We start from the raw sequence: 16971 nt of genomic DNA on the forward strand, positions 1-16971 counted from the left end.
TAGTAATTTTTACCTTTTATCGTCCCATACTAAATCTCTGCAGAACCAACTCTTATATGCTTTGTATCCTCTTAATGCGTCCCATAGCTCACAAGCAGGGATGCTGTGTCGGTGTCCTAAATAAAACAAAATAAATTGATGTATTTCTACATTGAAAAGTCATCTTCGATCAACAATCGCGAATGGTATATCTAGTGCACTGTAGAGAATATCTATATGTTTATATCTCTCTACAGTGGTCAAGTTTCGTGTTTCGTCAAATTTTAAGTTACACAGAAATTTCTTTGGCATAAATAAACTTATCAACAGAATTTAAAAGGGGGGGGGGGTATTCATCAGTTTTTAGGGCAGATAATAATTATCAGCTATGAGCTTTCTAAATATTCCCTATTTAAGCATTCTTCTAATAAGAAGGTGATCATATTTTGAATGTTACTTCAGCTAATAACATACACTGTTGAATTGAAGCAGGACTATCACATTTTACTAGGTACAGCACTTGATAATATCTTTTACCTTTTATTTTGCTGTATACATCTCAAACACTCCTATTCATTTTTAAAAAACTAAAAACTAAACATAAAAATACAATAAAATTTTGGTTCGGCAAAAAAAGAAAACAAGAATTAAATTTAGGCGTTCTTTTCTTTAATTTTATTCATTGCGTTTTAAGCAGCAAAGACGTCAGGCTGTTCCTTCAAAGAATCTAGCTACCTAAACAGGAGGACATTTAAACTTCAATACATTTGACTTTCCCAGTAATTCGTTTCATCGGACACGTAGCTAGGGAGAGAGGGCTTAGAAATCGTGTTCTTCAAGCATTCAAGGGATCGTTCCCGGAAACAACTACCTTTGAGCAGCTACAAGACAAATTCCTTGGGACAATCTTTACAAGTTCAAGCTTAGTGGCCATAGCACTATTTCAATTTTGTGTAGATTATATATAGATGAGCCCCACTTTCAATTACGCTATTTAAGTTTCTCGAAAAATACCTACAAAGAAGACAGACAACAACATAATTAGTTAAATTTAGATTACAATGCAACCATTTGGGTTATAGCTACTACGACTATGCGTACTGGAAACCCTAGTACACTTATAGATTCAAGGATACAGTTCCGGTGTCCTGAAAGAAACGCTCAAGGTTCCCACGATCCAAAGAAGAAAAACGTTACGACTGTAAAAACACTTAAAGCCTTCAATTCAACTATTCAATTTCATATTAATTCTTCTAATTAAACTTTTTCTTAGAGCAGGCCTAAGTGAAGCAGTGTTTTAATTGAAATAAATTTATTTATAACCCGTTATAATACACATGAAAAACAGAATATAATGTGAATAAAAGAAAAGAGGAAAAAGAAAATGACTTAAAAAACTAAACGACACTTGATCTTACTTAAAAACAATTAAAACATACAAAAGCAAAACATTCATTGTATCAAAATAGCGCTCCATGGGTGCCGACCAATTCTACTATTATAAGCTTCCATGCTTTTTCTGATAGTAGCATTCGGGTCTATGATGCGGGCCTATTCAATTAGCCTCAATTCTGAAGACCACCTCGATTTCCTTAGCTCATGGTTATTAGGCAGCCGTTGTGAGTTTCTCTTCTTTGTGATAGCCTTTCAAAACTAAATGTATTTTAGTCAATAGTTACACTACCTTATATGGCAAATTAGCTTTTGATAACGCTTATTCTTTTGTAGCAACAATTTATATTCGGAAAGTATACTGACAATATCAGTGTGTAGTACACTAAAAGTGTGGCTTGCAGAGGTGCACAACTAACAAAAATAACCACAAATATGAAGTAAGAGCGTTTGACAGTGAAAGTGTGTACCAAGAAATCCTTCGATCAATATTTTATACCTAAAACGTTTCGAAGAGTATAATAAACAACTTCTTACAGTCTCTTAACAATTGGATGAGCAGTGTAAAATGCATAAAAGACTGTCATTTGTTCGCTTCTCTATACATAGATATGTACATGCAGCCGAATATTATGCTCAATTTTTAAAGAGGAGAACGTCGAGGAGTTTGTCAGACTTCACAAGTCAATCCATTAGGACTGATATTAATTAATTCCATTTATTTTCGTCACATATACTTTTCTTGAGTTCCCGAATTCATTGAAAAATCAGGAACCATGGATAGATAATTGGTTTATGCAAGAAGCATATATATATCTCCTCGAATTTTTTTTTTCTTTCTTTTTTTTCGTCTAGTTCTCGGTGTTTCTGAAAAAAAATGTACAAAACTGTGTGGCTTAGAATTAATTGATAAAAAGTTCCTTTCTAAAATGTGAATATCGTTTTTAAAGGCAAGCCCGTGTCCCTCCCCTTGAGAAAAAAAAGGTTTGAAAAAATAATATTCAAAGCATGAGGGGCAAGAAAAGCATGGAAACATTTTCAAACAATGCATATAATCATAATTAGAAGTTCTCCTAATTTTTTTTTGCCAAAAACTGTACTTATTAATACTATTAAAATGTTGTCATGTAATGCCCTAATTTACTTGTACATAGAAGATATTTTTACTCGCCGCTTCGCTTTGGCAATGCAAAGAAAAAGCCTCGCTAGTCATATCTATAGGACTACATCGATGTCAATTAGATTAAATGAACTGACAGTCCTTCCATGCAGTACGAGGTCGCGCGTTAAAGGACATTAGGAAATTTGTCATGGCTATGTTTCAAGAGACGAAAGCCCACAAGAAGCTGTTGCTGCCCCATCCGTTCTTTTGCAAGAACCCGACGACTGGGAAGTTCTGAATACGAGAGATGTTGGAAGGTAAGAATTGCCAGCGGAAGTGAGTTTCTTAGTTGTTAGTTGTGAATTTCTAGTTTCTTAGGCTCTACTGAGTTTCTTAGTTGAACATAAAAACAGTATAATTAGCCTAGTCTGATAGTGATTCAAACATGAACACAAAATGAGGCAAACTATAAGGTCTCGGAATGAATACTATATTTGACAGCTCCTCGGGAACGGGAAGAAGTTACATACAAATATATGTTTCTTACAAATTTAACGGTTAAATTTGCTAAGCGCCGCTTCTATCTGTAGTTGATAACCCCCTTTCCCCTGACTGGTTGTCTTTCCCCTTTCCCCTGTAGGGAAGGATAAACCATTTTGTTTTTCTAATAATTAAAAGCTTAAATTATCAATCCCATATAGAACCTTGAAAAATGATTACCGTTAAAGTCTTTTTTTTGGGTACTTTCCGAGGATCCGAGTGTGTCCTATAGCCCAATTTATTATAGAGCGTCTTCTAGGGTTGGACTTGTACCTTGTCATTGTGGATCAAATTTATATTGGCTTCTCTTCTACGTGTAAAATATTTCTTTCTTTACACATATCAAATTAACATCCTCGAGATTGTGGTTGAAGACCTGACCACTACACTACTGAGCTGTAATTTTTATAAGCTAACCAATCATTACCCCTACTCTTAGCAACCTACAGAAATGCAAAGAGTACAAAATTGTGTAATACAATGGAAATATGGTACTTTTTGGTAAAAAGTTTTCCCAAATGTCATATTGAACCTGATCCTCCCCCCCCCCTCTACCATAATTTAACTTGTCAACCATTGAAAGTATCCTCCCCCTCTCTCTCCTAACTGATTTTAAGGGTGTCCAAATCCCTTTCCTGTATCTTGATTGATTCGTATGATTCCAACAAAATGATCACTGGTTAGCCACTTGTACCTGCTTTATTATCTTTCTGATTCGTAAATATCTGTTTTCCATGTTTATACGCCAATTTATACACTACTCTTTTATGAGTGAAATATTTCTTCTTTTTTGAAAGTGCGAAATCCCTTACCCTGTAAATGGAGTTTGAAAACCTAACCACTCGATAAGCCCTACGTAATGGGTAAACGGGAATTCATTTTGATTATTTGTTATAGATACAGATAGTTGCTGCCAATGAAGAGGAAGAAAGAACTCCTTTGCCTTCTGGTTGGGAAGAACGGTTAGATAATAATGGCAGAACGTATTACGTAGATCACAATACACGGACTACGCAATGGGATAGACCAACGTAAGTGTGTTTATAGATTTTTCCCAATGCCTAGATCTTAGGTGTATGCTTAGCTTATAGGGTTGCCGTCTCGACCTTTGATCGTCAACAACAGCATCGTGGTTATAATAACTATGTCATTGGGGACGACTTACTCCCCCGCAGTCCCCGTGGAAGGGGCTGCAAGTTACAAACTTTGACCTGTATTTACATATAGTAATGGTTACTGGGTACAGACGTTTTCAAAGCGATTTTTTGGTTTGGGTGGGAGAGTTGAGGGGGGTACGTGGGAGGATTTTTCTATGGAGGAACTTCTCATGGGGGAAGAGACTTTCAATGGAGGGGGCGCAGGATTTTCTAGCATTATTTAAAAAAAAAACAATGAAAAAATAAATGTGAAAAGTTTTTTCTACTGAAAGTGAGAAGCAGCATTAAAACTTAAATCGAACAGAAATTATTACGCATATGAGGGATTTACCTTCTCGTAATACCTCGCTCTTTACGCTAAAGTATTTTTAGTAATTCCAACTGTTTATTCTACGGCCTTTGTGATTCAGGGATCATTCTTAAGGAATTGGGACAAAATTTAAGCTTTAATGTAAAGAGAGAGGTATCGACGAGGGGCGAGCCCCCTCATATACGCAATAAAACATACGAATATATAAGTTCGCTACGAAATTTAATTCGTAAGTTACGTATATTTTTTACTTATGAAAACGTTCGTAACAAATTATAAGTTATATTTGCCTTTTAAGTAATCAAAAATTGGAGGGCAACTAGGCCTCCTCCCTCGCTCTTTTTCTCAAAATCTTCCGATTAAACTATGAAAAAGCCATTTAGCCCAAAAAAATTAATATGCAAATTTCATTTTAATTATTTATGTGCGGAGAGACAAGATCAAAACATATATTAATTCAAAAACGTCCAGAAATTAAACAAATAAAACAAGTTTTTTTTAATGAAAGTAAGGAGCGACATTAAAACTTAAATCGAACAGAAATTACTCCGTTTATGATAGGGGCTTTTCTTCCTCAACGCCCTGCTCTTTACGCTAAATTTTCTTTACTCTTTTAAAATGCAGAGTTAAGAGAAAGAGTCAAACATTAGCGTAAAGAGCGGGGCGTTGAGGAGGAAAAACCCCTTTCATATACGGAGTGATTTCTGTTCGTTTTAAGTTTTAATATCGCTCCTTACTTTCATTTTAAAAAACTTGTTTTTTTTGTTTAATATCTTAGAGTGAGGTATTGACGAGGGGGCAACCCCCACATGTACGTAATAATTTCTTTTGGTTTTAAGTTTTAGTGTTGGTCCTACTTTCAGTTTAAAAAAAAAATCTTTTTTTTTATATAAAATTTCAGTAAAGCGCTAGTTTTTATATCCTACAAACATAGAGAATTATGATCAGTCGACTTATTTGCACTAGTTTTAAGATGCCTTAACTAGTCTTAACTTTTTAATGGCACTTGGTATTAACCAAGTGACATATAGCAGTCGCCAATTCTGTCGGTCTGTCGGTCTGTCTGTCGGTCCCGGTTTTGCTACTTTAGGCACTTTCAGGTAAGCTAGGACGATAAAATTTGGCAAGCGTATCAGGGAACGGACCAGAATAAATTAGAAATAGTCGTTTTTCCGATTTGACCATCTGGGGGGGAGTGGGGGCCCGGTTAATTCGCAAAGAATAGAAAAAATGAAGTATTTTTAACTTATCAGCGGGTGATTGGATCTTAATAAAATTTGATGTTTGGAATGATATTGTGTCTCAGAGCTCTTATTTTAAATCCCGATCGGATCTGATGACATTGGGGGGAGTTGGAGGGGGAAAACATAAAGTCCCGGTTTTGCTACTTTAGGCACTTCCAGGTAAGCTAGGACGATGAAATTTGGCAAGCGTATCAGGGACCGGACCAGATTAAATTAGAAATAGTCGTTTTCCCGATTTGACCACTGGGGGGGGGGGTAGGGGCCGGTTAATTCTGAAAAAATAGAAAAAATGAAGTATTTTTAACTTATGAGCGGGTGATTGGATCTTAATGAAATTTGATGTTTGGAATGATATTGTGTCTCAGAGCTCTTATTTTAAATCCCGACTGGGTCTGATGACATTGGGGGGAGTTGGAGGGGGGAAACCTAAAATCTTGGAAAACACTTAGAGTAGAGGGATCGGGATGAAACTTGATGGGAAAAATAAGCGCAAGTCCCAGATACATGATTGACATAATTGGAACTGATTTACTCTCTTTGGGGTAGTTGGGGGGGGGGGGAGTAATTCTTAAAAATTAGAAAAATGAGGTATTTTCAACTTACGAACGGGTGATCGGATCTCAATGAAATTTGATGTTTAGAAGGATATCATGTCTTAGAGCTCTTATTTTAAATCCCGACCGGATCTGTTGATGGGGGCGGGGAGTTGGGAGGGGGAACCCTAAAACTTGGAAAACACTTAGAGCGGAGGGATCGGGATGAAACATGGTGGGAAAAATAAACACAAGTCCTAGATAGATGTTTGACAGAAACGGAACGGATCCACTCTCTTTTGGGTAGTTGGGGGGGGGGGTATTTCTGAAAAAATAAAAAAAATGAGGTATTTTTAACTTACGAACGGGTGATCGGTTCTCAATGAAATTTGATATTTAGAAGGATATCGTGGCTCAGAGCTCTTATTTTAAACCTGACCGGATCTGGTGACATTGGGGGGGGGGGGGGGTTGGGAGAGAGAAACCTAAAAATTGGAAAACACTTAGAGTGGAGGGATCGGGATGAAACTTGGTGGAAAAAAAAAACACGAGTCCTAGATACATGATTGACATAACCACAACGGATCCACTCTTTTTGGGGTAGTTGGGGGGGGGGGTTAATTCTGAAAAATTTGAAAAAATGAGGTATTTTTAACTTACGAACGGGTGATTGGATCTCCATGAAATTTGATTTTTAGAAGGATATCGTGTCTCAAAGCTCTTATTTTCAATCCTGACCGGATCTGGTGACATTGGGTGAAGTTTGGGGTGGGGAGACCTAAAATGATGGGAAACGCTTAGATTGGAGGGATTGGGATGAAACTTGGTTGGAAAAATAAGCAGAAGTCTTGCATACGTGATTTACATAATTAGAACGGATCCGCTCAATTGCGGGGGGGGGGGGGGTAATTGTGAAAAATAAGAAAAATGACGTATTTTTAACTTACGAAGGAGTGATCGGATCTTCATGAAACTTGATATTTAGAAGGACCTCGTAACTCCGATATCTCATTTTAAATCTCAACCGGATCAAGCGTAATTTGGGGGGGGGGGGCAGTTGGGGGGACCGGAAATCTTAGAAAATACTTAAAGCGGTGAGATCAGGATGAAACTGGATGGGAAGAATAGAAACCTGTCTAAGATACGTGACTGACATAACTGGACCGGATCTGCTCTCTTTGGTGGAATTGGGGGGGGGGGGGGTAATTTTGAAAATTGAGGTATTTGTAACTTACGAAAGGGTGACCAGATCTTAATGAAATTTGATATTTAGAAGCATCTTGTGCTTTAAAGTTCTAATTTCAAATTCCGACCAGATCCTGTGACATTCGGGGGAGTTGGAGGGGGGAACCGGGATTCTTGGAAAACATGAAAATTGGAGTATTTATATCTTACGAATAGATGATCGGATCGTAATGAAATTTGATTTTTAGAAGGAATTCATGTCTCAGAGCTCTTATTTCAAATCCTGACCAGATCTTTTGACATTGTGGGGATTTGGAGGGGAAAATCTTGGAAAAAACACTTGGATTGTAGGAATCGGGATGAAGCTTGGTGGATAGAATAAACATATGTCCTTTATACGTGATTGACAGAATCGTACTGGATTCGCTCTCTTTGGGGGAGTTGGAGGGATGAGTTCAGTGATTTGGCGAGTTCGGTGCTTCTGGACGTGCTAGGGCGATGAAAATTGGTAGGCGTGTCAGGGAGCTGCACAATTTGACTTGATAAAGTCATTTTCTCAGATTCGACCATCTGGGGGGCAAAAGGGAGAGGAAAAATTAGAAAAAATTAGGTATTTATAACTTACGAGTGGGTGATAGGATCTTAATGAATTTTGATATTTAGAAGGACTTTGTGACTTAGAGCTCTTATTTTAAATCTTGACCGGTATTAAGCCTCTTATTTTCCTTTTTAAATCAATCTATTGATTCATAGAATTTTGTTAGAGCTCATACCATATGATCTCTTGGCTCTTAGCTCTTCTCGCCTCGTCACAAGTGCCATATGAGCTCTTAGCTCTTGTTTTTTTTATAAAATTTCAGTAAAGCGCTAGTTTTTATATCCTACAAACATAGAGAATTATGATCAGTCGACTTATTTGCACTAGTTTTAAGATGCTTTAACTAGTCTTAACTAGTTTGCACTAGATAAGGTTACAAAGCAAAAGATTTTGGTCATAACTTGGCTCTTTACTTAACTTAGAGAATTTTGTTTTTATTATAAATTTCTATAGGAAAAATTATTGCCTTTCTTCCGCCATGCAATTGTTAAATAATATTAGCTACCAATGTTCTCTTGACCCATAGAAACGAGTTTATTAGGTGACAATAAATTCTCAGAAACGTGAAAATTCAAAAAAAAGGGCAGTATCAGAAAAAATTCAGCATTGTCAACCAGGGTAGTATCCAGGATTTGCTTTTGGGGATATTTTACACAAGGAGTTTTTCGGGGGGGGGGGATACACATAAAAACTCAAACGCATAAAAATTTTGTTTATATTCATTTTTGTTACGATCCTACGAGTCAAACAAATATTTTGAGGGGGGAGGGGTCGAACCCCACCCCCTGGTTACGGTCTTGTTGCCAACTAAGCTTGGCTGTCCCAAAGATATTTGTAGTAAACCAAAAATAAATAAATATTCGCAGTCATGTATTATTTAGTTGTGTTCACTGCATAGTTACTAGTTTCTCCAACAACGATTCGGTTTGTTCGAGCAAGAAATTAGTAAAGGAAAAAAAACTATTTAAAATTTGCTTCAACCTAAACTTCAAATGTCATGTTATTAGACATTTAAATCTGTATGTTTAAAAAATTTTGATTTTGAGTGGAATATCATAGACTCAGAATTTGAACGAATTTCTGTTTGTTACTCTTTAGAGAGTTGATTTCCTTGTTGAAATTTTGAATGACCATGAACAAAAAATAAATAAAATGTTGTAGGATCAAAATAGTTGGATGGCCAAAAATATTTTTATTATCTGTACCAGAATTTGTATCTTTGAAATATGGTAGTGACGTGCAAAAAAGGTACTAGATTGGTTGTAGATTGTGCCAGATATGCACCCTGAAATGACCAATAGGTTGCAGCACTCACACATTTACAGAGCCTTAAACCTTTGGTCAGTCCGATCAAGTGTGGCAACAAGACAATAAAAGGGTCATTCTTGTATCTTCTTAATCCTTGTATCCATGGATTATTCTTTATGGTTGATTGTGTATGGCTATGCTGTTTGACCTATGTGACTGTATGGATGAGTAGGGTTAAGGCCTCATTCAAGTACTGATCTATATTAATTACTACTGTAGGAAAACAGTCTTCCTTTTCTCCTTCTGTCTTTTTTTTTATGCTGTTGCATTGGTGATTTCTTTTTTCATCATAACCAGATTGGAAAAGTTTGTTCGTGATTTAATAAAATTCCGAGTATGTAAAGCTTTACTTTATAGCTGCTCCAGTTTTACAACTAGTTCATCTTCTCACTTAATTCTCAAACTCACCCTCTTTACCACTACTTTGTATTCTCACTTACTTCATGAACTCATCCACTTTCAGCTACTTGTTATTCTGCTACAACTTCATCTTCTAACTTTCTTTAGAAACTTACTTACTTTATAGACCAACTCACTTATCTTCTACTTCATCTCCTTATTTGCTCATTTCTCATTTTTTATTCGCTCATTCTTTTTATATCTTCTTATTTGCTAATTTTACAAGCACTTCTTTTTTTTACTTTATAGCTACTAATTTATCGAAAAAAACTCAAAACTAAATTTTGACAAATGAATCTATCCTCATTTAGTTGAACGCTCGAGAAAAAAAATAAAATTTTTAGATACTGTTCCATCTACAATTTTTTATCTTTTTTTTTGATAAAAATTGTTTTTCATAGTTTTTCCAATGGACCTGACACACCAAGTACCGATAGTCGGCAACAACCTCGATTTCAAGTTGACGAATCAGGCGATAGATCCAGATCAAATAGTCAGGTGAGAACTTTTATTTGAGAAGAATCAATCTCTATATTTATGTCTGTAGATATGAGAGAGATATAGGTGGTAATAATTCCCCAGGAAGAGCTTATTTTGCAAATTGTCATAATATATACATAATAGTATACTTTGCATTGTGAAGTTTCAGCCTCCATCTCTTCCACTCTTCTAAAACTCGCTTTTTGCTCCTGTGTTTATCATGTAATTTGTACTTCCAGAATAAATAGTAAGGTGAGGAGGTTTATGTTTGACATCAGTATGTTTATGCCCACTTGGATACAAGAAAGGAACACAGGTTATGGGAATCCCTGCGGTGAATCTAGAATTTTGAAAATTTTCAATTAATACTTTACTTTTTAATAAGGGGTGTTAAAACCACCGGCTAAAACTAGTTGTGTTCTCCTATCCTTATCTGTATAATTCATTGATTCACAAAGTTTTTAGATCCAGATTAAGTTGTCAGGGGGGAACGTTGATGTTCGAAATTAGTAAGTTTAAGCATACCCATTCACAGGAAAGGGGTATGGGTAGTGGCAACTCCCGGAGAGGAGCTTGCGTTGTAAATGTTGAAAATTTACATCTACTGTTGTATTTTATACCAGCAGTTTCAAATCATTTATTAGAAATCTTGCTGTTTACTCCTATGATCATCCATATGATTCGTACATTTAGATTAGTACTAATCTGGTAAATCTGGGGGGGGGGGGGGCTTTCGAATTAAACGACGTAGCTTGAAAAAATTTCATGGGAAAGAATCTAACCGAGAACCTTCCAAAATTTCAGATTTATAAGTCTGAGCAGAGAATCTTGATATTCTTATATGTAAAGATTTAAACTATGGGTTTGCTGTTGATTTGTTTATTAAAAAAAAAATTATAAAAAGAATAAATAAAAACTTGGAATTTAACTTCTCACCGTGGTGGGAATTTGCTTCATTTGTGTTGTCGAATATTTGCGAATATTTGAAAGATTTTCCTTCTCTGTTGGCATGATTGCAAAAATTTTGCTTTAAAAGAATAAAAACTAGTTCATTTAGGTTTCCTCCGCTTTGAGAAACAGCGCTGTTGTTCATGATAAGCTTTAATTAAAATGTTTTATTAAGCTCTTTTAAATACGGTAATAAGACATAATGTCTAGTTATGTTTAAAATGTTTAAAAGCTAGGATGTTCTTTTTAGGTTATCTTACAGCATATTTGGCTTAAAGTACCACATAATATGTGACTTTCCGTTGGGTTGATTTAGACTCGCCTTGCATATGCCTTTCTACCACTGGGATGAAATTGGTAGTTTTGATTGAAATATCATTTGCAATGAGTAGGATAAAAATTTATTTTGCACATTGAGGGTCTTTCACCATATATTAACGAACTTCTTCCTCAGGAAAAGTCTCACAATCATTTGGTGAATAGCTAGTGTCACTGGTTGTTAAGTTGGTTGTTAAATCTGCAAATTTGGCAATAACCAGCATAAAATATGATGCTTCAATGTTGGTCTATGCTTCAAGATTTCATAGTTGTTGTTTTTTCTTTTGAGGGGGGGGGGATTTTGCATTGGGTGGAGAATGGTCTTTTACTGTTTTCTTCGTTTCCCATTTTCGGGAGTTTTTTTTCGGGGGGGGGGGGGGGGGGAAGGCTGCTGTTCCACAGTTAATCGTTCTAAATATTTAGAATTTTCGGATTCTCCTACGAATATACTAGTGGGTTTTTATGCACATGCTTGTAATTGAAGAGGCTTATTTTACTTCATAATAGGTAGTTGAACAACAAATTATTTGGAATAAAATGTAGCAATAACTGAAAAATATGGCCATAATAAATCCCTTGAAAAATTAAGAATCTTATTGTTTTTGCTCAGAATTCTGTGTATATGATCTAAATCTGAGAGTCTTTTTTTGCGATTGTTTTATGCACAGATAATGCATATAAACCTGCACAATGTATTTTTGTGTTTGCGTTTTAGATCCCAAGTAATGAACTTGTAGGAAAATGACGTTGTCCTCGGGTTGCAAAGTAAGTCCTTGCAAACAAAATTTTATAACTGGAACTTAAATCTTTATAACTTTGAAAAAAAATATGTCTTTAGCTCAAAGAACATCATACATTTTCTTTACTAGAGTAGTATGCCAAAATGAAGCCGTTATATTCAAGTTGAAGTAGAAGTGTGGATTATTGTGCTTTCGACAAGGGCATGTCAAGGTTTTTTTTTTTGGGGGGGGGGTATTTTCCTTCAAGGGGAGAGTAAAAACTTTAAAACGCATAAAAAGTTTGTTTACATTCGTCTTGTTACGTTTTTGAGAGTCCGATCAACGATTTTTTTAGGTGGGGGAGAAACCCCCTCAACTGAATACCGCCTTGGCTTTTTCTAAAGAAAGTTGGGATCTGTTGCATCACTCAAAAATTATTTTTTACAAATAAATGAACATTACCACGAAATACAAATCCTCAGGTTTTGTTAATGCTAGTTTTCAGGGAAATTTTGGAGGACCCAATTCTCTTATGAGATAAATACAGGAATTATTGAAGCAGTGATTCAACTACAAAATGTGATTATTTCAATTAAAAGTCTCTAAAAAGAGTGATTTGCTGAATAAGCTTCGTACCCTTATTTTTAGTCTGTTAAATAATTATTGTATTTTTACGATCATATACGTATAATAGGTATGGTCTATAATTTACTCAATATAATAACCTGTTTGGTTATTAGAATATTTTTAGATTCTGTATTTATTTTGCATCTTAATGTGCTGTTTAACCATATAATGCGTCAATAAAATCAAACGAATTACGATTCTGAAAGTTTGTAATTAATATACAGGTTTATTTAGAATTACTTAACTAAATTTAGGATATTTTTAAAATTCATAATTTATGATGATTATAGAGACTTTAATTTGACCTAATTAGTTGAATGTTTGGTTGTTTGGTAGATTGAATTATTCTAGCGACTGTTGAAAATTATAAAAGTAAGAAAAAGCAATTTATTGCTTTCTATAACTCCAGATTTTGTGTAATGATCTGAAAATTTGTAGTTAATAAATTATTTTATTTAGTGATAATTTGACTAAGTTCAGGATATTTTTTTTTAATTTGCAGTGATTGACGATAATAGAGATTTTACGTTTTATTGGGTGGAAAATGGGTATACAAGCAGAAACCCATAATATGCTACTAACACTAGTAACATCAATGTATTCTGATTATAATTCATACTGATTTCTTTTTTTACATGCATGCAACAGTTCGTAGAACAGGAGACAAATATCGACACAGGAGTCACTGTTTGCCTTTCAATCCCCATTGATATTCCAGATTCCGCACCTCACGACCCCACGTCCTTTCCTTCCACATCTGAGCATATACCCTCTCCAAGTAACGTCTCCAAGTCTCCAAGTGTAGTCAGACCTCCATCCTTTCCAATGATTTTTGTATAAAAAACGCACCCCTTTACTTAGGAGGACCCTGTTCTCTCCCTTTGTATTCTAAAGGTATAAATCCACCTAAGAGTAGTAATTCTTTGGAAGACGGTAGTACCACCTTGTTAGTTTTAGAAGAAGATGAACGACCCTTTGGTAGTATGTCTTTCTCTAAATCACTTAATTGTAGTTTGTTACCCACACAAGATGTTAATGTTAGTCTTGGTGATACGGTTGGAAACTCTATCTTGCAAACCTCTTTTCAACCAAACGACCACAACACATCAGGCCAAAGATCTTTTAATTATGCTCCTTTAGCATCGTCAGAGGAGGAGTCTCAAACGCAATTTCTGATTACCGACCTGCGTCGATTCATAACTCGATATCCTACTATTGAAACTGTACTCGATACCGAGAATTCTGATCTTTCAGATGATGAAAGTGTTGCATTGCTTATCAATAATGAGGAAGAGGCCGTGACAGATGGTGATAGTGAAGTAAGATGTCTAAAAATATATCTGGATTAAGTTGAAACAGTAGATCTGTAGTTTCGGGTACGCACACGGGGATATATTTCTGGGGGGGGGGGGGGGGGTCATGTCACGACTTCGTGACAAAAAAAAAGAATATTATGGAAAATTTAAGAGACTTAAAATTCTTGGTGATCCCCGAGAAACAATTTCCACACCCTGCGTACCTGAATACTACACTTGGAATTTTTGGAATTAGGAATTTTATAGTAAGAGTAAAGGATTTGCTTTGTTAGTTTAATGACCCTGAGTATATAATAAGCGAACAACGAAAACAAATGCTAATATAATTTGTTGCAGCCCTGTATTTTTAGTACCCTATTAATATAAATTCAATGTGATCATCTAATTTTATTTCTCTGATGCCATTTCGATTAAGTCTCTAAAATGAAACAATCAAGTATTGTATGCTATTCTGTACAGTCATATGAGTCTGATTGCATCTTTTGGTGAAAGTATACATTCTCCTCCCCCCTGAATCTTCACTCCCCTCTTTCTTAAGAAATAATAAAAAAAAAATGTAATGCTAATTGTTGTTTATATCTAGGCTAAAAGTCCTGAACCGCTTCTTACCTAAAATTTAGCATTTATGAATCCGATTTATGATTTTCACCTCTTAAGAAGGTTTTCGACGCAAATAACGAGATGATTGGACAAGACTCAATTCGTAATGTTAAAACATAAATAACCAACTTTTGTTCCTCTTGCGTCTGAATACATTTTGAAGACACATGTTTATATACAACTTAACTTTGAACTTGTATTTACGAGAAACTGTCTTCTAGCATTACCAACTCGTTTTAGTTGGCAGATGTTTGATGGGAATAGAAGTTCATGAGATGAATTCACTTGAACTCTGGGTCTTGTTGTTTGCTTATGGTTTCCTCAGGTTTTATTTTTTTCCGATTTTAGTTTGCTTTAGACTTTGATAAGGTGAATTTGAAGACTTGAAAGCACAGAACAAGCTCGACAAGATGGGAAAAAGCATACAACTAGCATCCAAAGCATTTCTAAGGATGATAAAAATTGGTAAAACTGGTGATACATCACAAGAATGATAATCTTCCCTATGGCAGGGGTCTATTCGGCGTGAACATTTTTACATAGAAACATTTTCTGTCTTTACTTGTAATTTACTGTGCTGTTATTTTTTTGTTGTTTTTTTTTCATTGTTTAGAGTTGTTTAATGCCTCTTCTAACCTTATAAATTTTTTTTGAACCATGAGTGGTTGATGAACACAAATGCATCGTTGTAATACCAAGCGATTTTTATTTTCTGTTCTATAGTTTTTATTTCAGATCTTGAAAATTACTTTCATTTGACACGAAGACAGGTTTAAGGGGCTATAAAAAAGTACTCCTTCTAGGGCCACCGTAAGTGCTGTTCCTTGGCAGAAATTCTGGGTATATTTAATCTTCGGGCAGCTTAATTTTATACCTTTTCTCTTAAGCAGTTGGAATAATATCCGCTTCCTCAATGTAACGTGAAAATCTTCACAGTGCTCCATGCCGTAGTTATGGCAAAGTATTAGAAAAAATGAGAGAGAATCAATTATCCCTGTCCACTTGTGGCACCTACAAAAAATCTACTAAAAAATTACGAAAATATTTGGGGGAGCAAAGAAAGATGCTTACACCAAACCTCAATCGTCTGCTATATAAATGTGCTGTGGGTCTTATGTCTTTCAATAAGTTCCGCTTCTTGTAATAGCTCGCCGAAACGATGCGGATCTCCCTAAAAGGATCAAAGGTCATTAGTTTCCTCTGATTCTTGTGTTTTTTTTTTTCCACTGCATAATATTGATCTTACATTAAACAAGTTCTTTAGTTGCCGTGAATCTGCAATTAAATTCAGTTAAGTCCCATAGAAAAATAAATTTATATTTATTTGTCCAAGCTTCGTTAAAATGGTAAATTAAAAAGTAGAAAAACTGGTACATATAGTAGAAAAGCAAATGCTAAGATTAATTTGAGAGGCTGGATTTTCCTCTGATTCTTAGGAAGGCTTATCTGTGAAAATTAGGTTTATGAATTGCTTCGTTCGTCTCAGCTTTTAATTGCTTTGGACAAGTTTTTATAATAGATAGAAATTCTTTGTATTCGTTTCTGGAAGCACCTCGTTTTTCAAAAATATAAAGGTGAGAGTCACACCTGTAATTTCATATCAGGTGTCAATTAGGGCTCTGAAACCTGTATGCTCTAAAAAAGTGAGAAGGATATGATAGATTTTTCTCAAAAAATGTCCAAAGACAGTTTTGAGTATTCGTTTGAGCGTTTGAATGAAAAAAGGGTTTTACCCTCATATTTGGGTCTACAATGTAAGAAAGGCTTACGTTTTAGCAGTGATGGGTGATATGTTGCCCAAAATAATGCTTTTTGACACCCCGAAAGGTAAGAATTAGGTAGGCAGAGATCATGAGCACAGATTTAAAGGAGATGGAATCTGTTGAGGGTTGATTTCTAACTAGAATAGTGTAAAGATGAAGTGTGCAAGGCTGTTTTGGTCCGGAGTGGCTTAGTTGTTGAACTGGTTCTTATTAGTAATGGTATCACGCCCTATAACGTAGTGACGACCCGTATAAAATATTTTAAGTTTTTCACTGGTCATCAGTTCTTTTCTTCTTTTTTATTCCGACATTTTGTGGCATATTTCTCAATTCCTTTCTCCTAATAATTTGTGTTGATTCATAATTACCCCTATTTTTAAGTCTACAGATTTACAGTTGGATTGATTCTTTTTGTGTTTTTCTTTTTTTATGAATTCAACAGTAATATTTATG

The 16971-nt window shown here is 35.2% G+C and overlaps 1 long non-coding RNA gene across 2 annotated transcripts in view; it reads left to right on the forward strand.

Annotated features, from left to right (window-relative positions):
• The first annotated feature begins 752 nt into the window (after positions 1 to 752).
• The window catches only part of LOC136035510 (uncharacterized), a 37467-nt gene continuing 21248 nt past the window's right edge, over positions 753 to 16971 (forward strand). Inside the window, exons 1-3 of one of the 2 annotated variants that reach the window (XR_010619457.1) lie at positions 753 to 2809; positions 3911 to 4044; positions 10149 to 10245. This is a non-coding gene — a long non-coding RNA (uncharacterized LOC136035510). The remainder of the gene's footprint in view (positions 2810 to 3910; positions 4045 to 10148; positions 10246 to 16971) is intronic. The other variant, XR_010619458.1, reaches the window with a different exon arrangement.

This window comes from Artemia franciscana, chromosome 14 (assembly GCF_032884065.1).
Source record: "Artemia franciscana chromosome 14, ASM3288406v1, whole genome shotgun sequence".
Taxonomy (NCBI): domain Eukaryota; kingdom Metazoa; phylum Arthropoda; class Branchiopoda; order Anostraca; family Artemiidae; genus Artemia; species Artemia franciscana.